Source organism: Bos javanicus, chromosome 9, assembly GCF_032452875.1.
Source record: "Bos javanicus breed banteng chromosome 9, ARS-OSU_banteng_1.0, whole genome shotgun sequence".
Classification (NCBI taxonomy): Eukaryota; Metazoa; Chordata; class Mammalia; order Artiodactyla; family Bovidae; genus Bos; species Bos javanicus.
This window is the reverse complement of record NC_083876.1, coordinates 41178469-41198781: the sequence shown is the minus strand read 5'-3', so window position 1 is coordinate 41198781 and position 20313 is coordinate 41178469. Positions and strand designations below refer to the sequence as shown.

General features: G+C 36.7%; 1 protein-coding gene and 1 non-coding gene across 2 annotated transcripts in view; both read right to left on the bottom strand.

Annotated features, from left to right (window-relative positions):
• Positions 1 to 20313, bottom strand: part of SESN1 (sestrin 1) — a 114572-nt gene that overhangs the window by 23792 nt on the left and 70467 nt on the right. The window lies entirely within an intron of this gene.
• TRNAC-GCA (transfer RNA cysteine (anticodon GCA)) lies at positions 2417 to 2488 on the bottom strand. The gene has a single exon. It is a non-coding gene; the product is annotated as a tRNA-Cys (tRNA).

Here is a 20313-nt window from a genome sequence, read left to right as displayed (position 1 = left end):
CTCTAAATTTTCTTCTTCCCAAGTATATTCGAAAGCATTTAAATTTCTAATGTTTCCTCATAAGTACCCTGGATCTAAAGAAAGAATCTCTCTCTGAAACCCGATGAGGAACTTGAAAAAACACATCATAAAGGAACACAACTGACATTGTTGGATCTGAAACACAAATCTCTCAAGTCTTCTGTCATAACTGTTAGCTTAGGGCTCCATTAACTTCTTAAAAAAAAATAAATTAACTCCTAAATTAGATCTCTTTTTGCATGTTTGCCCTGTATTTTCAACCTTACATGCTCAGGTTAAAAAAAAAAAAAAAAAGTTGGAACATTCTATCAGAAACAAGTGGAGTTTAAGTCAATGAATAGGGACCAGGGCTCATAGATGAATATTAAGTTTCAGTCTTAGAAGAGAGGTTACAATGTCTCAGAGAAAACTGAGTTACTTTTTTAGCTCTTAAACTGTCACATTTTAAAAGCAGAATGTTAAAATGGTTACTTTTTATTTATCGTCTCCAGATAAATAAGATTATATGTTCTAATATACTTTTTATAAATTGCTGAAGCACCCAAATATGTGGTCAAGAAAAGCAATTGGAGGTTAATAATTAACACAGAATAAGGCTACAGAGACGTCCAAGTGCTCTTTCTCTGAGCAGAGCCACAAAACAATAACAACAAAACTGTATAATCTAATGCCCACTCAGCCACAAACAGGCAAAAGTAAACACAGAAAAATCATCCAATTTGCAGCTATATGACATACCTTCCAAGATAAACTGATTGTACATGAGTAACTTGGAAACATAAATGACTTGATGTAAGGGTTGTGAGCGATAAAGCTACTTAATGAGGGAAGTATGTGAAAAATGATGACTCTGGTTCTAGAAGAGTTGAACTGTGATTTTATTTTCTGGAAAGAAAACAGCAGTGAGGGTTAGTTGTCTAGTTGGGCATAACCTTGTCTGATATTAAAATTATATTATTTGCAAAATGGAGGTTTGCCTGTTTTTTTTAATGAGAGGCAAGGGAAAAGCATGTATCTAGCCAATGCAAAAGTGGTTTAAAACATTTAAATGCAAATTAGAACTGCAAACTGTGTGTGTACATGTGTATATATTCATATGTGTATATATATATATGTTCATATCTGATACTTCATGATTCATAAATTTTGAAGATACATATGTTGAAATTTAATAGGAAGCTCCCATTAGGATTTCTTTTTTTTTTTTTTTTTAAGAAAATTTCAGTTTATTTTGATGCTGCCTTACATAAAAAGAAAATTAATTTTAATATATTCTATTTCAGTCCTATCGAGGCCCTTCAAGTCATTAGATAGTACTAATTTTTGCTTTTTGATCGAGCAGTAACTGAATTAGTCACTCTCTTCTATAACATAAAAAGGTTGCCTCCAAATAAATCTATTAACCAAGAGTTCCAACAACTGTATTGACCTGCAAATATTATGCAGATCTCATTTCTGAGATTTTTTACAAATCATTTAATAAAGAGTTTGTATTTTCCAAAGATTTCACTACTTGAGTTGGCCAGATATCCTGAAGGTGCTTCTCTTAATGAACTTCCAGTGCTAAGCATGTAATAAATCTCCTGAACACCAATTAGTAATTGGAAAGGACTATGCTTTTGCTATTTACCATAGGCTATCATTATAGGCTAGCAGCTATTTACAAAGTCTGCTATTTAAACATTTCATTTCAACATTTTATTTCTTCAATGAAGAATCCTGACATCTAATCCAAGAAGTAATAGTAATTCTGAATTTCTCCTTTCTTCTAAAAATGTTCTGGGCACTCCCTAGTGGCTACATGGTTAGACCACATGCTTTCACTGCTGAGAATGTGTGTTCAATCTCTGGTTGGGGAACTAAGCTCCTGCAAGCTATGAGACATGGCCAAAAACGTACATACATACATACATACATAAATGGGCTTCCCTTGTGGCTCAGTGGTAAAGAATCCACCTGGCAATGCAGGAGACCAGGAGAAGCAAGTTTGATCCCTGGATCTGGAAGATCCCCTGGAGGAGGGTATGGCAACCCATTCCAGTATTCTTGCCAGGAAAATCCTATGGACAGAGGAGCCTGGCAGGCTATGGTCCATGGGGTCACAAAGAGTTGGACACAACTGGACGGACTGAGCACACACATACATAAATGTTGGGGGTTAACCTACCCAACTCAACTGTATCAAAGTGAGGTTTTTGCACTTGACATTAGTAATAATGATCTCAATGCTAATTGCCCCAGAACAAGATGGTGAAGGTGAAAGTGAAAGTGAAGTCGCTCAGTCCTGTTGGACTCTTTGCAACCTCATGGACCATAGCCTACCAGGCTCCGCAGTCCATGGGATTTTCCAGGCAAGAATACTGGAGTGGGCTGCCATTTCTTTCTCCAGGGGATCTTCCCAACCCAGGGATCGAACCTGGGTCTCCTGCATTGCAGACAGACGCTTTACCGTCTGAGCTACTAGGGAAGCCCATGGTACGCCCATGTGAAAAACAAGAGTGGTGTGAAATGACTTGATCTGAGCAGAGACCCATGAAGCATTAGAGTCCAGACTTGGACTGGTGGTTCAAGATGGGCTTCCTGAAGTAAGTGATATCTGAGCTAGGGCTTAGAGGATTAATAGAGAGGCCTTGGAAAGAAAATTGGTGGAGTGTTTGGGAGAGTAAAGACAGAGTTCTACGCAAAGAAACTAGCACTGTGCAAAGGCCCAGAGGCAGGGGAGAGGGAAGCTGAATAAAGGAAGTTCACTGGTGTCTGGTGGAGAAGGGAATGGCAACCCACTCTAGTATTCTTGCCTGGAGAATCCCATGAACAGAGGAGCCTAGTGGGCTACAATCCATGGGGTCGCAAAGAATCAGACACGACTGGGCGAGTAACACAACAACAACTGGTGTCTGGAGGGCTTCCCTGCTGGCTCTGCTGGTAAAGAATCCACTTGCAATGCGGGAGACCTGGGTTTGATCCCTGGGTTGGGAAGATCCCCTGGAGAAGGGAACAGCTACGCACTCCAGTATTCTGGCCTGGAGAATTCCATGGACTGTATAGTCCATGGGGGAAGCAAAGACTGGATATAATTGAGCAACTTTCACTCACTCACTCACTCACTCACTGGTGTCTAGAGCAGAGAGTTTGGAGAGTAATGGATGGAGTTTAGGTCAAACAGTAAGGAGGGACCTTGTTTAAGATTCATTAAAGACAATAAATTTCATTCTTAAGAGTACTGTGGAGTTACTAAAAGTTTTAAAGAGTGTAATGACATCAAATTTGCATTTCAGCTAAGGTTCAGGCAAAACTAGAGGTACAAAGATGTGTTATGAAGATTGTTGAGGTAACTGTGGCAAAGGCAAGATGGTGTTCTGAAGAACAATGGAAATGAAGCAAAGTGCAGGGATGAAGGTGGATTTGTCTCTCTTGGGGCTACGTAGGTGATACAGTGGTAAAGAATCCACCTGCTGATCCAAGAGACACAGGAGTCATGGGTTCAATCCCTGGGTCGAGAAGATCCCCTGGAGTAGGAAATGGCAACCCACTCAAGTATTCTTGCCTGGGAAATCCCAAGGATAGAGGAATCTGGCAGGCTATAGTCCACGTGGTCACAAAGAGTCAGACATGACTAAGCATGCAACCACCATGCACTTGAGAAAGGAAATGATGCCTTATACTCTTGTTTTTGAAATTCAGGAGATAAATCTCAAATTGTATGCTCTCTTGACCAAGTGGCTTCCCTAAACCCATTAGACTTTTAAAAATATAGTCAATTCATGAAAAAGAATAGATATATTTTAATAGAATACTAGTCAGGGCAAAAGGTGTAATTGCACTTTCATTGGCCACATATTAAACCTTGAATTTTTTTTTATTAACTAAAGAAATTGAAAGTGAATCAAAGTACTGTAGATATGTAGATCTATTCTTCAGAATAGAAATATTTAATAATTGATTAGACACACATAACAATGATTTCAGCCATTAAACCAAACAACTCCTTTAAGAATGGGAGTGGGATTTGTTAGATTTATGTAGTTCAAGCTTCTTGAAAAAAATGCCCTATTGTCATTTAAAACATTTTTTATTTGGAATGAATTCTGGTTTATAATATTACTTCTGCTTACTAATTTTGTCTAGATTTTCCTCCTCTAGTTGATATCTTCCTGTTTCTTATATATAGCTTGCCTGCTAAGCACTTTTTTCCTTTCAACAGCATGTTTTGGGTACATTGAGATCGTTTCTCTTATTTGTCCTCTACTTTTTTCACTTCTTCAATTTAATTTTTAGAATTATGTTACTTATAAAGAAGCAAGAATGTTGACAAATTTTTGCTCTCTTTTCTCCTTCAGGGTTTCTTCTTTTAGAAATGAACAGTTTTAAATTTTTATATAGGGTTTTAGAAACAGACCAGCACTCATATTTGTAAACAAGTAATATTCCAAATAGTGTCAGTAGTTTTAAATTAGAAAATCCCTTTCCTAAAAGAATAAGCATGCTAAGTCATGGTCAGGCTTTCCAGACTAATGATAATAAGACCAAAATATCAGACACTAAGGATTTTACACATGTAAGGCAGATACAATTATTTCTATTTTAAAAATCTGTAAAACAGAAATGTAAAATATTGGTAATTCATCCAAAGTTGTAAAAGTAGACTGAGTTTAGAACCTAGGTCTGTCTGAATCCAAAGCAGCATAAGCTAGGCTGCTGCTTTTAATGAATATTTTAAAAATTAGAATAATTGTGTGTTAGCCTAAGTTCTTGATTCTGATAGCAAGAGAAGAAGGTAGGAAGAAAGAAAAATGTATCCCTTTTGTGAGATCTAGTTATCTCAGGGTGAGATCTGGTTTAAAAAAGAAAGAAAAGTAAAAAGCAATCATGCAATCAGTGGTCTTGGTCTTTGAGAGCTGCTTTCTTCTATTTCTCTATCCCTATCATTCCTCAGTGTCTTCCCAGACCTTTGCTGACTTCATGCTACCCCAAACTGCCCTATTACATAACTCACCTGAGTCTACCCAACCTCCTACCTGCTCCTCACATTACCACTCTTTTTCTTAGAATAACTGGTAGGTATTAGAAAGAGAATAGGTTTCTTAAACTAACTCATACCTATTATTGTATGAGGGACTGACATTTCATGCTAATTTAGTCTGTCTCAATAGAATGTAATATCAGAATATTTGTCTTGTTCACTGCTGTATTTCCAATGTCTTAGTGCCCAGCACACAGTAGACCTTCAATAAGAATGTAATGAATGAACACCACAGAGATGATTCCATTGAAAAAGAAGTTTAACTCAACTGAAAGCTTAAAAATGAATTTCAACATTCATATTATAAAAGATTTGGGCCATCCAGACAAACACTCTTGGAGGCTTTGGGGTCACTATTTAGGCAGGCAGGCAGGCTCTGCTTAGGAATCAACTTGTCCTTTCCAGCTCTAACAAGCTAATTCTATTTTTCATTGTCTCTTCTCATCAGGAACCCCAGGTATTCCCAAGCTCCTTTGATTTTTCTGTTCCTGTTCTCCTATACTGCCAAGATAGAGGCTATAAAGGTTTGGGCAATGGTACATATGGCTCACTTGTTAAGTCAGGCAGGTACTTACAAGTCAGACACTGCCTGTATTCATACCATTGTTTGACAAATTTACGAACATTTTAAAGCCCAAGTCTGGCTTTAAACATCCACAGGCTTATCTAAAGTGAAATATCAGGAAAGAAAGTGACAGTTGAGATACCAAAGTTAGATGGAAGAATTCATTCATTACAACTTTTAGAGGCTAATTACTTTTCAGCATTGTTTTGAGGTAAATAAGAAGGAAAAGGTTTAACTTGGAATAGGACAAGGTTCAGGAAAAAGGTGAGTGTAGTGGGAAGTTGAGAGTTAGGACTTTTTCCCATATGTTCTTAGGAGTTCAACTTACGAACTTAAGTTGGTAAGATACCAACTTAAAAAAAAAAGTAATGGAAGATACTTAATGTATGACATGTTCAAGTAGAAATATTTCTCAGACTATGCATATATGTTATATTTAAAGTAGTTTTGGAGGGGCCAGATTTAATCTCTACCTAAAAACATATGTGAAAATATTTTTAAATTCTCAAAATGCTTCTCTTTGTGGGCACTAGGCAATAACTGGTTTAAATATGTAACCTATAATTTTAAGTCCAAGGAATATATTGGTCTGGCATAATATTAAAAAATTGTCTTTCCAAAACAGAATAAAATCAAACTTAGTGTCTTCAACTTATCCTGAGCCCACACAGACTTTATAGAACTGAATTTACCCATTGTTAAAGAGTTTAGGCTAAATGCATATTAGTAAGTCATCAGCTTAATCATGTCTGAATTTTGAATGTTTTATTCATACTAGAGATAATTTTCATTCAAAGAAACAAAATCCTAATGACAATGTTCTAAATCTTTTAAGCAAGTTATTTTTTGTTTATAACAGCTATCCTGACCTCTCTATCCATGCCCCTTCACCATGATTAGTACTACCAAGCAGTGAATAGAGTTCAATAATACATGTTTTTCTAACATAGCTCAAAGAACCCTCAGTTCCTTTGTGACAATCTTTAGTTGAAGGTCCTTTAATCCTTTAAATCACCTTCTTTCTTTGCCTCCTTCTGAGATCTCCTGTTTTTCAAGAGGGTATTAAGTTGTAGATCTTTAACTTGGTCACAAAGTACAAGGCCACATCTACAAACTACTTGCATGCTATCAAGTGTTTCAGAAATAACGGCATTTCACTGTACTTTCTCATCTGTTCTTCTGCCCTCCAAAACCCTCACTGCACCTCTGCAGGCCACGTTTCCCTTTGTGCAAAGGATGTAAGTACATTCAGGACATCATAGTTCACATATAAATTTATTTTCACTTGTTACTACTATCTTTCTGTTTAGCTAAAAATACTCAAAAAAAGAATAATGCAACTTTAAAATTTATTTTTTTTACATGAGTTTAAGTTTAAACAGAATTCAAGATCATTTCATTTGTAGTGATAGAAAAATCTGATTTTCCTAATTTTTGGCAAATAATTGAAAAATACAAAAATAGGATTTTATTCAGACGTTACAAGTTGGAGAAGGTAGTATTCTTTTTAAACTCATTATATCTTTAATTAAAAAAATATATTTGGGCATAGATTTATGTATGGATGTCAGTGCTGTTATTTTACCAATTAACAGAAATCTTAATACCACGTAAACACTTAGTATTCAGTCATTTATTATCTATATTTACTGAATGCCAACTATATGCATTTAGTTTCTTAAATCTATGGGCAAGCAGAAATATCTTAATTTGAGACTGGACATCTATTTTATTTAGACTTAAACCTCTTGTGTAAGTCACACAGATTGGCAGATAGCTTGGGATTCTGTCAGGGAGCATTAAATAGGGAATCATCTACTTTACTGTCCAACTCTAGGCCGGGGGGGGCGGGGAATGGGTGGGTACCAAACAAGTAAGAAAAACAAAAACCCAGAAGGTATGGCAATTTCTTAACAACCCTTCTAGTTTTAATCCCCTCAAATTTAAAATGAAGGGTTCCTGAACTTCTTGAGCTCTCAAACTTTACTTCAGCTTTAAAGTTCTACTCTGTGAATATAATTCCTGATTTTATCAAGAACTATATGCTTTAAGCTAACCAGATCCTGGCCTCCTCCTATACCAGGCTTCTTTGTACATTACTAGTGATTTCAGAATTGTATTTCTTGCAAGTACTTTAAAGATATTATGAAACATTAGTTTTGAGCTTTTTTTTTCAAGGTAACTTACAAACATATATAAACATTAAATGCACTGGAAACCATCAAAATAATAATTTAGATACTGGAGTAAATAAAACTTTTTCCATCTTCTCTGTGAGTACACGTTTGAACATTCTTATAAATTTGTCAGTGACAAGGAAGGGTATAGTTTGTGTGTTCTTTCCTTTAAAAAAAATTCATGCCTGTCTGCCTCTGCTCAATGAGTAAAATTATAGTAGTGAGTGGGCTGCCACAGCATGTAGGTACTTTGCTGTGTGAATATAGACTTCTCTGATATTATGAATATAAGAAAATACAGAAATACAGTAACTATAATCCATAACCCCTTTATTTCAAATTTGCTTAAAACATAAGATAGCCTCTTTGTTCTCACTAATTGGCTTAATAATGTAACTTATATGAACTTTAAAGAGATCATTTATTAGTAAAATACCAGTTTTAGATATTGTATATAAATCAGAATCCTGATAATATTGTTTCACTAAAGACTATGCTGACAAAAAAAAAATCAGACATGTGAATATTACTTTTATATACATGCCACATCTCCTGTTCTGTTCACTAGAACTCCCAATAGGTTTAGAAAATCCGTCTAGTCTGTAGCTCCCAATGTTGTTCATCCAAGGCTTAGGTCAGGCTTTAAGGTTCAGAGAATGTTCCTAGGATTTATGCTGGTTCTAAAGGAGTGCTAGGGAAAATCTAGTTCAAAGTCTCATTCCCATCAATGCCAAATAGAGCCTTAGAGGAAAGACTCTTATAACCACAATGATTTGATTATTGTTTACTGAATGAAAAACCAAACTTGTCTTCCAGTACAACTTTTATTTAAGCTGTCCTGTATTTGGTCTATAACTGAAAGGACTATCAATTCTTCTAGCCCTTCTCCAGAAACATGAATAAAGTCAGTCTTATCCTTCAGTAACATACATGCCAATATGATCAATAGTAGCTTTTAACCTAAAACACAAAAAGTTGACCTACTAAATTTTTCAATGATGATCTTTGGAATTGTTTTTATTAACAATAAGGATATTATTGATCTCCAAGCTAATCTTTTGTGTTTGTGACAGGCAGGTCTTTAAATAGTCTATTTACTCTTTACAATGAGAACATGCTTTCTGACAGAAAATTCAACTTTCAAGTATTCAACCAGATTTTTAAAAATTAAACCATAGTAATTTGTGCATTATAAAGTACAACTAAAATCTTAAAACCTTAAAATATAGAACACTAAATTTACAAATTGATGGGTTAAAAAAATCTAAACTTCAAAAAATATCAGAAAAAAGCATATGGATCAGGAGGAAGGCAAAAGCAGAGTCAAAAGCAGCAGGATACAGTTCAAATAGGTCACACTCAACTTTTGACTTTCCCAAAGAACAAAGAAACAAGCTTAGCAACAGTTTTCAGCCAATCAGAAAGCAGACAAAGAGGTAAGGCCTCAACCACTCCAGATACCAAAGAAGTCCAACCTTCAATGTGTGTTTTTTTGTTTTTAAATTATACAGAGTCAGAGCAGAGACAAGTTATATAACAGATTAGTGTGTCCTGGGTTAAAAGTAACATAAAGAAAGATAAAATCCTTTCATCAACCTTTAACAAAATATATCCAATTTTAATAATGTCATGATAATTTCATTTTCATTTTTATTGTGCCAGACACTGTATACATTAAAGTTATCTTGAAAATATTTTTGTATTTGTAATAGTATATAGAATTTTGTGGGAAATTTTCTGTCTTATTTGTGGATGGAGGATAAGGGTAAGAATATGTATAAGATTCTTCTCTTTTTAAATTCCCTAATATTGGTTCTAAAATTCATGAGGGGATTCGAGAGGGGGTACCTACCAAAGAAGAAAATGCTGCAGTCCAGATCCAAAAATGTAAAATATGATTAAAAACAACCACATACAAATATAATCTTTGAAACAAGCAAGCAAACAACAAATTGTAAAGTGTCATTCTATGTAAAATTTTTTCATTTCTATTACTCAATACATATCCTTGAGAGAAGAAAGTCTGAGGATTTAGAAGAAATTTTTCAGAGTTACAGATTTCACCATTGTAATGTTTAGCTCAAACCTAAGTATTTGCTTAAATTGACAGTTACTTGAAGTAGAAACATAAAAACACAATGAAACAATAGTGAAGAATTTTCTTCATTCTGTTTTTGGCTTGCCAAATTTATAAAGTATTCTAAAGCAGTTTCTAATATTTTCCCTAAAAATCTTCAAGAACAACTTTGTTTGTTGTTTTTTTAAGTACTGCTTAAATCATTTGCAAGTTTTAGCTCCCTAAAAAGATAATTACTTTAAATACATCAGTTTGACTTGCCATATCAGTTGTCTCCTGAACTTACCATGTACTAAACATAGGGAGATTTCCTACCAATAGTGTAGGGTGCTGTCAAAAATGTATACATGTATGTATACTTCTTCTCAATATTTCATTGTATTCTATACATCCCTAGGAAGTTAGAGAGAAATTAAAATATATTTGGAGACTAACTCTAGGTTTTGCTAAAGAATAGAGGAAAACAATAGAATGGGAAAGACTAGAGATCTCTTCAAGAAAATTAGAGATACCAAGGGAACATTTAATCCAAAGATAGGCTCAATAAAGGACAGAAATGGTATGGACCTAACAGAAGCAGAAGACATTAAGAAGAGGTGGCAAGAGTACACAGAAGAACTGTACAGAAAATGACCCAGATAACCATGATGGTGTGATCACTCACCTAGAGCCAGGCATCTCTGAGTGTGAAGTCAAGCGGGCCTTAGGAAGTATCACTACAAACAAAGCTAGTGGAGGTGATGGAATTCCAGTTGAAATATTTCAAATCCTAAAAGATGATGCTGTTGAAAGTGCTACACTCAATATGCCAGCAAATTTGGAAATCTCAGCAGTGGCTACAGGACTGGAAAAGGTCAGTTTTCATTCCAATCCCAAAGAAGGTCAATGCCAAAGAATGTTCAAACTACTGCACAATTGCACTCATCTCACATGCTAGCAAAGTAATGCTCAAAATTCTCCAAGCCAGGTTTAAACACTACGCAAACCAAGAACTTGCAAATGTCCAAGCTGGATTTAGAAAGAGCAGAGGAACCAGAGATCAAATTGCCAACATCTGTTGAATCATCAAAAAAGCAAGAGAATTCCAGAAAAACATCTACTTCTGCTTCATTGACTACACTAAAGCCTTTGACTGTGTGGATCACAACAAACTGTGGAAAATTCAAGAGATGGGAAAACCAGGCCACCTGACCTGCCTTCTGAGAAAGCTGTAGGCAGGTCAAGAAGCAACAGTAAGAACCAGATATAGAACAGTGGACTGGTTCAAAGTTGGGAAAGGAGTACATCAAGGTTGTCTATTGTCACCCTGCTTATTTAACTTATATGCAGAGTACATCATGCGAAATGTCAGGCTGGATGAAGCACAAGTTGGAATCAAGATTGCTGGGAGAAATATCAATAACCTCAGATACGCAGATAACACTACCCTTATGGCAGAAAGTGAAGAAGAACTAAAGAGCCTCTTGATGAAAGTGAAAGAGAAGAGTAAAAAAGTTGGCTTAAAGCTCAACATTCAGAAAACTAAGATCATGGCATCCAGTCCCATCACTTCATGGCAAATAGATGGGGAAACAGTGGAAACAGTGACAGACTTTATTTTTTTTTTTTTGGCTCCAAAATCACTGTGGATGGTGATTGCAGCCATGAAATTAAAAGACGCTTACTCCTTGGAAGGAAAGTTATGACCAACCTAGACAGCATATTAAAAAGCAGAGACATTACTTTGCCAACAAAAGTCCGTCTAGTCAAGGCTATAGTTTTTTCCAGTAGTCATGTATGGGTGTGAGAGTTGAACAATAAAGAAAGCTGAGCACTGAAGAATTGATGCTTTTGAACTGTGGTGTTGGAGAAGACTCTTGAGAGTCCCTTGGACTGCAAGGAGAGCCTACCAGTCCATCCTAAAGGAAATCAGTCCTGGGTGTTCATTGGAAGGACTGATGCTGAAGCTGAAACTCCAATACTTTGGCCACCTGATGTGAAGAGCTGACATTTGAAAAGACCCTGATGCTGGGAAAGATTGAAGGCGGGAGGAAAAGGGGAAAACAGAGGATGAGATGGTTGGATGACATCATTGACTCAATGGACAAGTGTTTGATTAAACTCTAGGAGTTGGTGATGGACAGGGAGGCCTGATATGCTGCAGTCCAAGGGGTCACAAAGAGTTGGACGTGACTGAGCAACTGAACTGAACTGAGCCACCAGGGATGCCCCTCAGAAATGAAAAACTGCGAGACAAAGAGGTTAAATACCTAAGTTTACAGAGCAAACAAGGGGCTTGAGTGAAGGTTAGAACTTAAGTCTGTCTGCCTCCAAGGGCATGTTCTTTCTACTATACCATGATGATCTCATAGATTTAGTATTCTTTTCACTGTTAATATTCCAGTGATTGCATGTCGATTAGGAAAGAGGTCAATGGACCATGAACTTTCCTCTTCATCTCTTCCTATCTTCCCTGTTCTATTTTCTCTGCAATCTCTTTTGTATAACTGACTGTTCAGCCCACTCTCTGTGACCACCCAATTCATTAGAACATCATCCCTTTCCAGGAAATCTAGACTGACTCTCCATTGATGCTACTGCCAGAATAAAAATGCTCTATAACATCTAGAAAACATTACATTTTATATAAAAGGGAAAAAGGAAAACATAAAAGAAGACAAACTGGCACACAATTATCATCAGTCAGTATAAAAGACTTCAAACATAAGAAAACATGGTAACTTTTCTTAGTGGCTAAATATCATATTGCCTACTGAAAAAAATAAAATATAGAATTCAGAGTGATTTATTTAGTAGGATTATATCTAGTGATTATTTACACATACACATACATATTTTGGACTTCCCTGGTGGCTCAGATGGTAAAGTGTCTGTCTGCAATGCGGGAGACCTGGGTTCGATCCCTGGGTAGGGAAGATCCCATGGAGAAGGAAATAGCAACCCACTCCAGTACTCTTGCTTGGAAAATTCCATGAACTGAGGAGCCTGAGGGGTCGCAAAGAGTCAGACACGACTGAGTGACTTCACTATACATATTTTATGTATGTATTTACACATACATATTTTAAGGGATTAAAATCCCTTAAAATATTTTCTTCTACATTTGAAAATCAGTAATTCTGGCCAAATAGGTGATTATTATAGACTATTAATATAGTAATATCTCTTTATACCTGAATTGACTTTTTTTTTGACAAGCTTGAGAATCCAGAATAAGCAAGAAAAAAAAAGTTAAACAGATGCCACAGAATACCAAAGAGTACATACTGCACTCAGAGGAAAACCTTTGGTTTACCTTAGAGATAATTTACTTTTATTTTGTACAAAATTATAACTAGCTTATTTATTTAGTTTGTAAGTCCACAGTAATTTAGAAGGAAGTAGGGACTACTGTTTGAACTGACAGAAAAAGAATGATAGTCAATCATTTGATCACAAGGAAACGGTCAGAAAAATTCTAAAAAGCAGAAATAAGAATGTGGACAGCACAGTAGCAAGCCGTTTACTAAAAGTGCACTCTGACCTAAGCCTTAAAGAACTCTAATAGCACCACTCTCTGACAGATTAGGGTAATAACTAACCTCCAAAATAATGATTCTTTCTCATGTTGTACAAAACACCTACAAATATTTCTGTAAGAAATATAATTTAAAAGGTATAGCTGAACTGGCAAAGTAACAGAAATCTTCAGAAGTAAAAAATGACCAATAGAAGGAATCCAAGGAGGTAGGGATTATTCATAGGCTGGGAGCTATAAATCCCCAGTAACCCAGAGCAGCAACATAGGGAACAGATAGCAAAGCCTAGGACTTGGGAAACTGGAGGGTGGGCAAGAGACCCCATCATAATGCCAACCTCAAAGGGCTAGACTATCACTGAAGCTAGGAAAAACACCTCAGCTACAAAAGGAAATAGAAAATTTCCCTGTTTCAACTTTTGTTCTTGGTTGAAGGGATGAAATCTCCCCTGAAAACTTTCAAACACAAAGTGGCTCACACGTAAGGGGCTGGGGCCTAAAATCCCTTTACCTACCTGGACTGAAAACTAACGATCAAAAAAGGCAAGGATTCAGTTAAAGTGGACTGGTTATGTCCCCCAGGCTCCAGTCAGAAATGCAGATTATGTCTGAAGGAGATAAAATTCCAATGAATATGATCTTATGATAATAAAACATACTGTGGAAAAAAACAACATTACTGAGGTCTAAAGAAACAATGATCACCTGACTCAAACTTTCAAGACTTCAGGTATTAGAATTATAGATACAGAATACCAGTTTAATACATTTCTTAAATCTTTAAAGGAAATGGAAAGTATGGGTGAGGAACAATAAACCATAAAAAAAGACGGATTTAAAAATGGATTAAATATAGATTTTATAACTGAAACAAAACTCAATGGATAAACAGCATATTTAGCATAGATGAGGAGAAAAATATTAATAAACTAGAAAATCTGAATATTCCAGAATGTAGCACATAACACAGAGAGATGGAAAATATGAAAGACAAAATTAAAAAACATGGAAGATGGAATAGAAGGTCTAATATAAATCTAATGAGTTCTTAAAGGAGAAAAGCAATATTCTAAGAGATGATGGTTGAGAATTTTCCAGAACTGATTAAAGACACCAATCCTCATTTTTCCAGGAAGCATAATGAATCCCATGCAGAGTAACTGAAAGGAAATATATATCTTTTGACAGAGTAAAACTGAAAAATTCCAAGAAAAAGGAAAGATCTTAAAGGTTATCCAAGAGAAAAGTCAGATTACCTACAAAGGAAAAACTAAACCAATAACCTAATTTTAACAATGGAAGTCAGAAGATTGGGAAATAGTGTCTTTGAAACACCGAGAGAAAATGTACATTCTTGAATTATATTCACATATGAAACTATCTTTCAAGAAACTGAATGGAAGAAACACATTTTAAAAGAAAAAAAGTAAGAATCTACACCAGTAGATCCTCACTGAAGGAGCTTTGGTTCAGAAAGAAGCAAAATGATCCTAGTAAGCCAAATGATCTTAGTATGGAAACTATATGTCAACAAAGAAAAACCTGTGAAATGAAAAGCTTTTCACCCAAGTAGGATAGTATATTTCTTAAAGATCTGAAATAGCCTTGTATAAATGTATGTATTCATTTTCTTCACTTAGAGTGGAGTGGCCAGCTCATATAATAAGCATGTGTTAGTCACTCAAGTGTGTCTGACTCTTTGCAACCCCATGGACCGTAGCCTGCCAGGCTCCTCTGTCCATGGGATTCTCCAAGCAAGAATACTGAAGTGGGTTGCCATTCCCTTCTCTAGGGGATCTTCCTGACCCAGGGATCAAACCCAGGTCTCCTGCACTGCAGGCGATTCTTCACCCTCTGAGCCACCGGGGATGCAAGGAACTGCCACACTGTTTTCCACAGTGGTTGTATCATTTTTAGATTTTACTGCCAGCAGTGTACCAGAGAGTTCCAGAGGCTTCACGTCTTCACCAACCTTTAGCATAGTCAATATTTTTCATTTCAATCAAATGGATGTAGTGCAATGGTTCTTAACTGGGGGTGATTTTGCCCAGCTAGAGGACATTTGACAATGTCTGGATACATTTTTGGTTTTCACAACTGGTAGGTAGATGGGCTGCCACTGACACGTACTTGGGAGAGGCTAAAGATTCTGCCAAACCATCCTACAACACACAGGGCAACCCCTCACAGCAAAGAATTACTTGGCCCAAAATGTCAAGTGCTGAAATTGAGAAGCCCTTATGTATAAAGCAAATTAAAATGTATTGTGGTTTTAATTGGCATATCTTGGATAATTATATTGAACATCATTTCATATGCTTATTGGTAATATATATATCTTCATTCATGAAGTGTCAGTTCAAATTTTTTGTTCATTTTTTAAAAATTTGGCTGGGAGTCTTGTTACTGAGTTGAAAGTGCTCTTTACTCTATACAAGTGCTTTATCTGATATATGTGTTGTAAATACTTTCTTTCAGTCTATGTCTTGTTTTGATGATTTTCTCAAATAATCAAAATTCAATAACTCAATATGGCAAAAAGTAAAGTGATCTTTCTTCCAGAGACTAGAGCAGGCAGAAATTGGAGTAAGATTGGGCTAAGTAACACAGTTTTGCTTTTAAAATCCTTGGGTCATAAAAAAGCACTTCCTAAAACGCAGTATTAGTTGATAACACATGGAAAACTGGGTAGCACCTACCATAGGGACAAAGAATCTAATAATTAAAAATGATTCCCTTAAGCCTAGGACCTGGGACAGAACAAACACCGGGGCATGTAAGCAGTATGTTGAACAAAGAGATACTAACAGTCCCTAAACAATGGTTATTTGTATCAGAAAATAATACCACCAAAAATATTTCAAAAAACTCTGCAGATGAAGAAATGAAAAAATGGCACTGGAATGGCACAGTGGTGCCTATTGGCGGCATGAGAGAAGGCATCTTTGAACTGAGTGTGAAGATTACCTTGAAAATGTACACTGTCTATACATTTAGAGTCTAAATTCACTTTCTTACAGTTTCATGATTACTCAAACACATTTAGCATATGAAAATGATGAACTCAAGATACTTTTTATCCTCTCTGCTTAAGAAAATTATTTATTCTTAAACATGTGCAATAATGTAAGCAGTAAATGGGGGACTAAAGTGGCAAAAATGGTCTTGAGTTCTATGAGGGATTTCAGAGGGCTACACTTCCTAAAGATTGCAAAGCTCCATGTCCTAGAAATATTTTTTTTTCCTAGCTGTTCATGACTAAAGACACTATTAGGAACAATGAAACCATGGTTTAAAATACAGTAATTGTACCAAAAAGGTGGTCTCCAGACTAAGTGCACTTGATTCAGGGCAATTTTACTTTTCAGAAAAATTCTTATGAGCAGCAGGTTTGATTCTGCTTTATTAAATACTTTTCCTGAGGGTGAATTATTGCCTAAAATGCCATGAATGCTGAATTTTAGATGTTGCCATTTTTATACCACCTCCTATCCCACTGAAACACTCCTTCTCCCCAATAATAAGCAGATTTTTTAGTAAGGAAGGAAGTGTTCATTATTTTCCTATATAAATCTGCATTCAATTAAAGTCTATTTTCCTGAGCTTCTTCAGTCCCCTCAGTAAAGTTCTTAGATATAGTCAAAGACTGACAGAAAATATAAGCTCTTAGTAAGGTAACCAACATCAGTATGTTGGGTCCCTTCTTTCCCTCTAGTATTGTGGAAGGTAAAAATTAATAAATGGCCTTTTAACTTGGCCATAGCTTTCCCTGACACTTGGGATTAGAGGCATGTGTCTGCTTCCTCGGGTTTCCTCATTCTTTGGTCCTGCAAAAGCATAAACAAGATCCCTAGCTCTGGAACCCTCAGAATCTGAGCTTTAGTACCTGACAAGAAGTTACTGATAGAACCCTTTGATTTGAGAATCATCTGAGGAAAGGCATAAAAATAAAAAATAAGAATAATGGGTCCTGGGGAAGCAGGGATATCAGAAAAACTACTTAGGACTACGAATGCCCACAGTGGCCTGAGCAGTGTTTTACGTCCAGAGCATTCACATAAAGGTGTGGATGCTAAGTAATTGGTTCTTATGCATGCAGTGTATGCTATGGGAAGAAGACAGTAGATTTCATCAGTGTATTGATAAATTAGGAAACTGAACTTTTTCATGTCTCAACCTATTTTCTTGGCTGCCTAAAGTGATTTCATCCATAAGTTTGAGAACAGGGTAGAAACAGGTGAAAAAGAGAAAAAATAAAAATGACCAGGACCTGGATTAGAAAGAAATCTGTCACAAAGGACATATCCGGGCTTCCCTGATAGCTCAGTTGGTAAAGTATCCGCCTGCAGTGCCGGAGACTCGGTTCGAATCCTGAGTTGGGAAGATCTGCTGGAGAAGGGATAGGTTACCCACTCCAGTATTCCTGGGCTTTCATTGTGGCTTAGCTGATAAAGAATCCACCTGCAATGCGAGAGACCTGGGTTTGATCCCTGGGTTGGGAAGATCTCCTGGAGAAGGGAAAGGCTACCCACTCCAGTAATTCTCCAGAATTCCATGGATTCTATAGTCCATGGGGTCACAGAGTCGGACACGACTGAGCGACTTTCACTTCACTCCTTCATGTCACAAAGGAAAAATAACTGTCTGAAATTCTCAAGATCCAGTCTTGGAAGGAACCATAAAATCACACATTATGTAATGACTATAACTCTATAGAACTGTGAAACAAAATGCAAGTGTATATAGAGTGTTATAGTCTATAAATTTCACATGGAGTGACTTGTGCAATTTCTCACAACAACCTTGTGAAATGGAGCTCATTATTCTTGTATTACCCAACAAGGAACCAGCCAACCTTTAAGTGGCAGAGATAGAGTCAGAGGTGGGTCTGTCTGACTTCAGGTCCAATGCCCCTTCCTTTCTCTTACTCAATAGTTTAAAATGTAGCTTCTGAGCCAGCTCTCAGGGAGCTTACAATCCAGTTGATGATAAAGACTCAGAAACAATGAGGCCAACACTAGAAATATGCAGGAAGAGTGTCAGTGAAGTCTTGAAAGATGGGTAGAGGGGAATGGCATAGGGTAGAGAACAAGCTTGATGAACTCCTGAAGACTATAAGGAGACTGTCTTGTCCCTGGCAGGGGATATGAGTTGGTAAGCAGTGAGAAATAAGTTAGGGTCAGTTTTAGGGAGCCTACAAAGCCAGTGAAAGAGAAAACAAGAGAAAGCAAAAGGCAATAATGGAGCCCTAAAAGCTTTCTGAGTGGTGGCATAAAGTGGTGAAAGCAGTGTCTCTCTTAAGTGTACAAAATGAGTACAGGCAAAGGAAACCTGTGCACATCTAAGGAAGAGGTAGTGAGACTAACCATTCCCCTCCTTCAGCCTTACGACTTTACCAAACTTCATAGTCTGCCCACAGGGATCATTCCTAGACTTGTGCACAGGCTCTTACCTCTGACTACAATTCTGTTTCCTCTAATCCAAGCCTACTTCTCACCATTAGTCTGAAGTTAGAAGTCACTGCCTTGGAGAAGCCTTCCCTGACCCCTCCACGCCTGGGGTAAAATATCTCCCTTAAATATTTCCCTTGTTAAAGCACTTATCTCTGAATTGTAATTCCTAGTGGGTTAGCCAGTCTCTCTTATGAAACTGAAAGTTCCAAGGGTAAGAAATGACCCATGTTGTCCAGCACTGAGTCCTTTGGCACATAATGAGTGAATCAGAGGAAGAAAGGAGGGATATAAGATCAAGAAACAGATTTAGGGCTTACCGTCCCTAAAGTTTAGAGAAGGGAATGGCAACCTACTCCAGTATTCTTGTCTGGAGAATCCCATGGACAGAGGAGCCTAGTGAGCTACCAAGTCCATGGGGTTGCAAAGAGTTGGACACAACTAAGCAACTAACACACACACATATCCTTAAAGTTATATGAACAAGTAAAAAGACAGATACATGTATAGGCATGCTTAAATAAGGAAGAATGTAATTTGGAAGATGACTTCAATCTCAATAAAAGAGACATTCCAAGCCTTCTTTTCTTCTATCTACCTAAACCCCTCAAGGAAGGGGAGGGTTGAATCAGGGTCAGGACAAAGGTAGGAAGAAGATATACTTTTTATAACCACTGCTAGAGGGAAACAGGCTGTAATTTTTTTAAACCACATTTTGGCCTTAAAGGGAGCAAAGAATTTAACAACTTTCATTTAACAGCTCTCTACAGGGAGCACAGTGCTTTGCAAGAACCCACACAAGGTATTTCTGAGCATACTAAGATGAAAGAAACATAATTCCAGCCCTAAGGAGCTTTATAATCCAATAAAGAACTACATAAGGTGGAATTTAGTTAAAAGTATAAGTAGTGCTATAGATTCAGATGAGGGGAAGAAGTCAAGAGACCATAAAAAAGTGTGTCAAGCAGGGAGAAGAGATGATTGGTCTTCAATGTTAGAAGATTAGAAGCCTCTAAGATAGTGAATTGTGAGGAGAAGCTAAGGGCAGGTGGACTTGAAGACAGTGTAATGGTATAGCTAAGGGGTAACTGACACATAAGCCAGAATGATGAGGGTAGAAATGCATGTAGGAAACACTCTGAAAGTCAAGAAGGCAGAATCTTAAAAATTGGTTATGAATGCCGTAAACTTATGAGTAAGGAAAATGAGTCAAAGTAATGCCTGAATCCTTACTGTTAATGTGAACTGAATTTTTTAGCAGGTAAAAATTGAGATTTTTACCTAGGGGGTCATCCCTAAGATGATGCCTCCTCAAAACTGGATTATGGAAAGAAAATGGCTTATGGAAAGAAAATATATCTCCAAAGAAACCTTTGCTTCTTTCCACTTTATAACTAAGCAAATACCATATAAGACAAAGGTGGCATTCTCTAAGACAGTTTTGATGAGACGCTTATGGATAGGATACTGAGGTTGCTTTTATTTG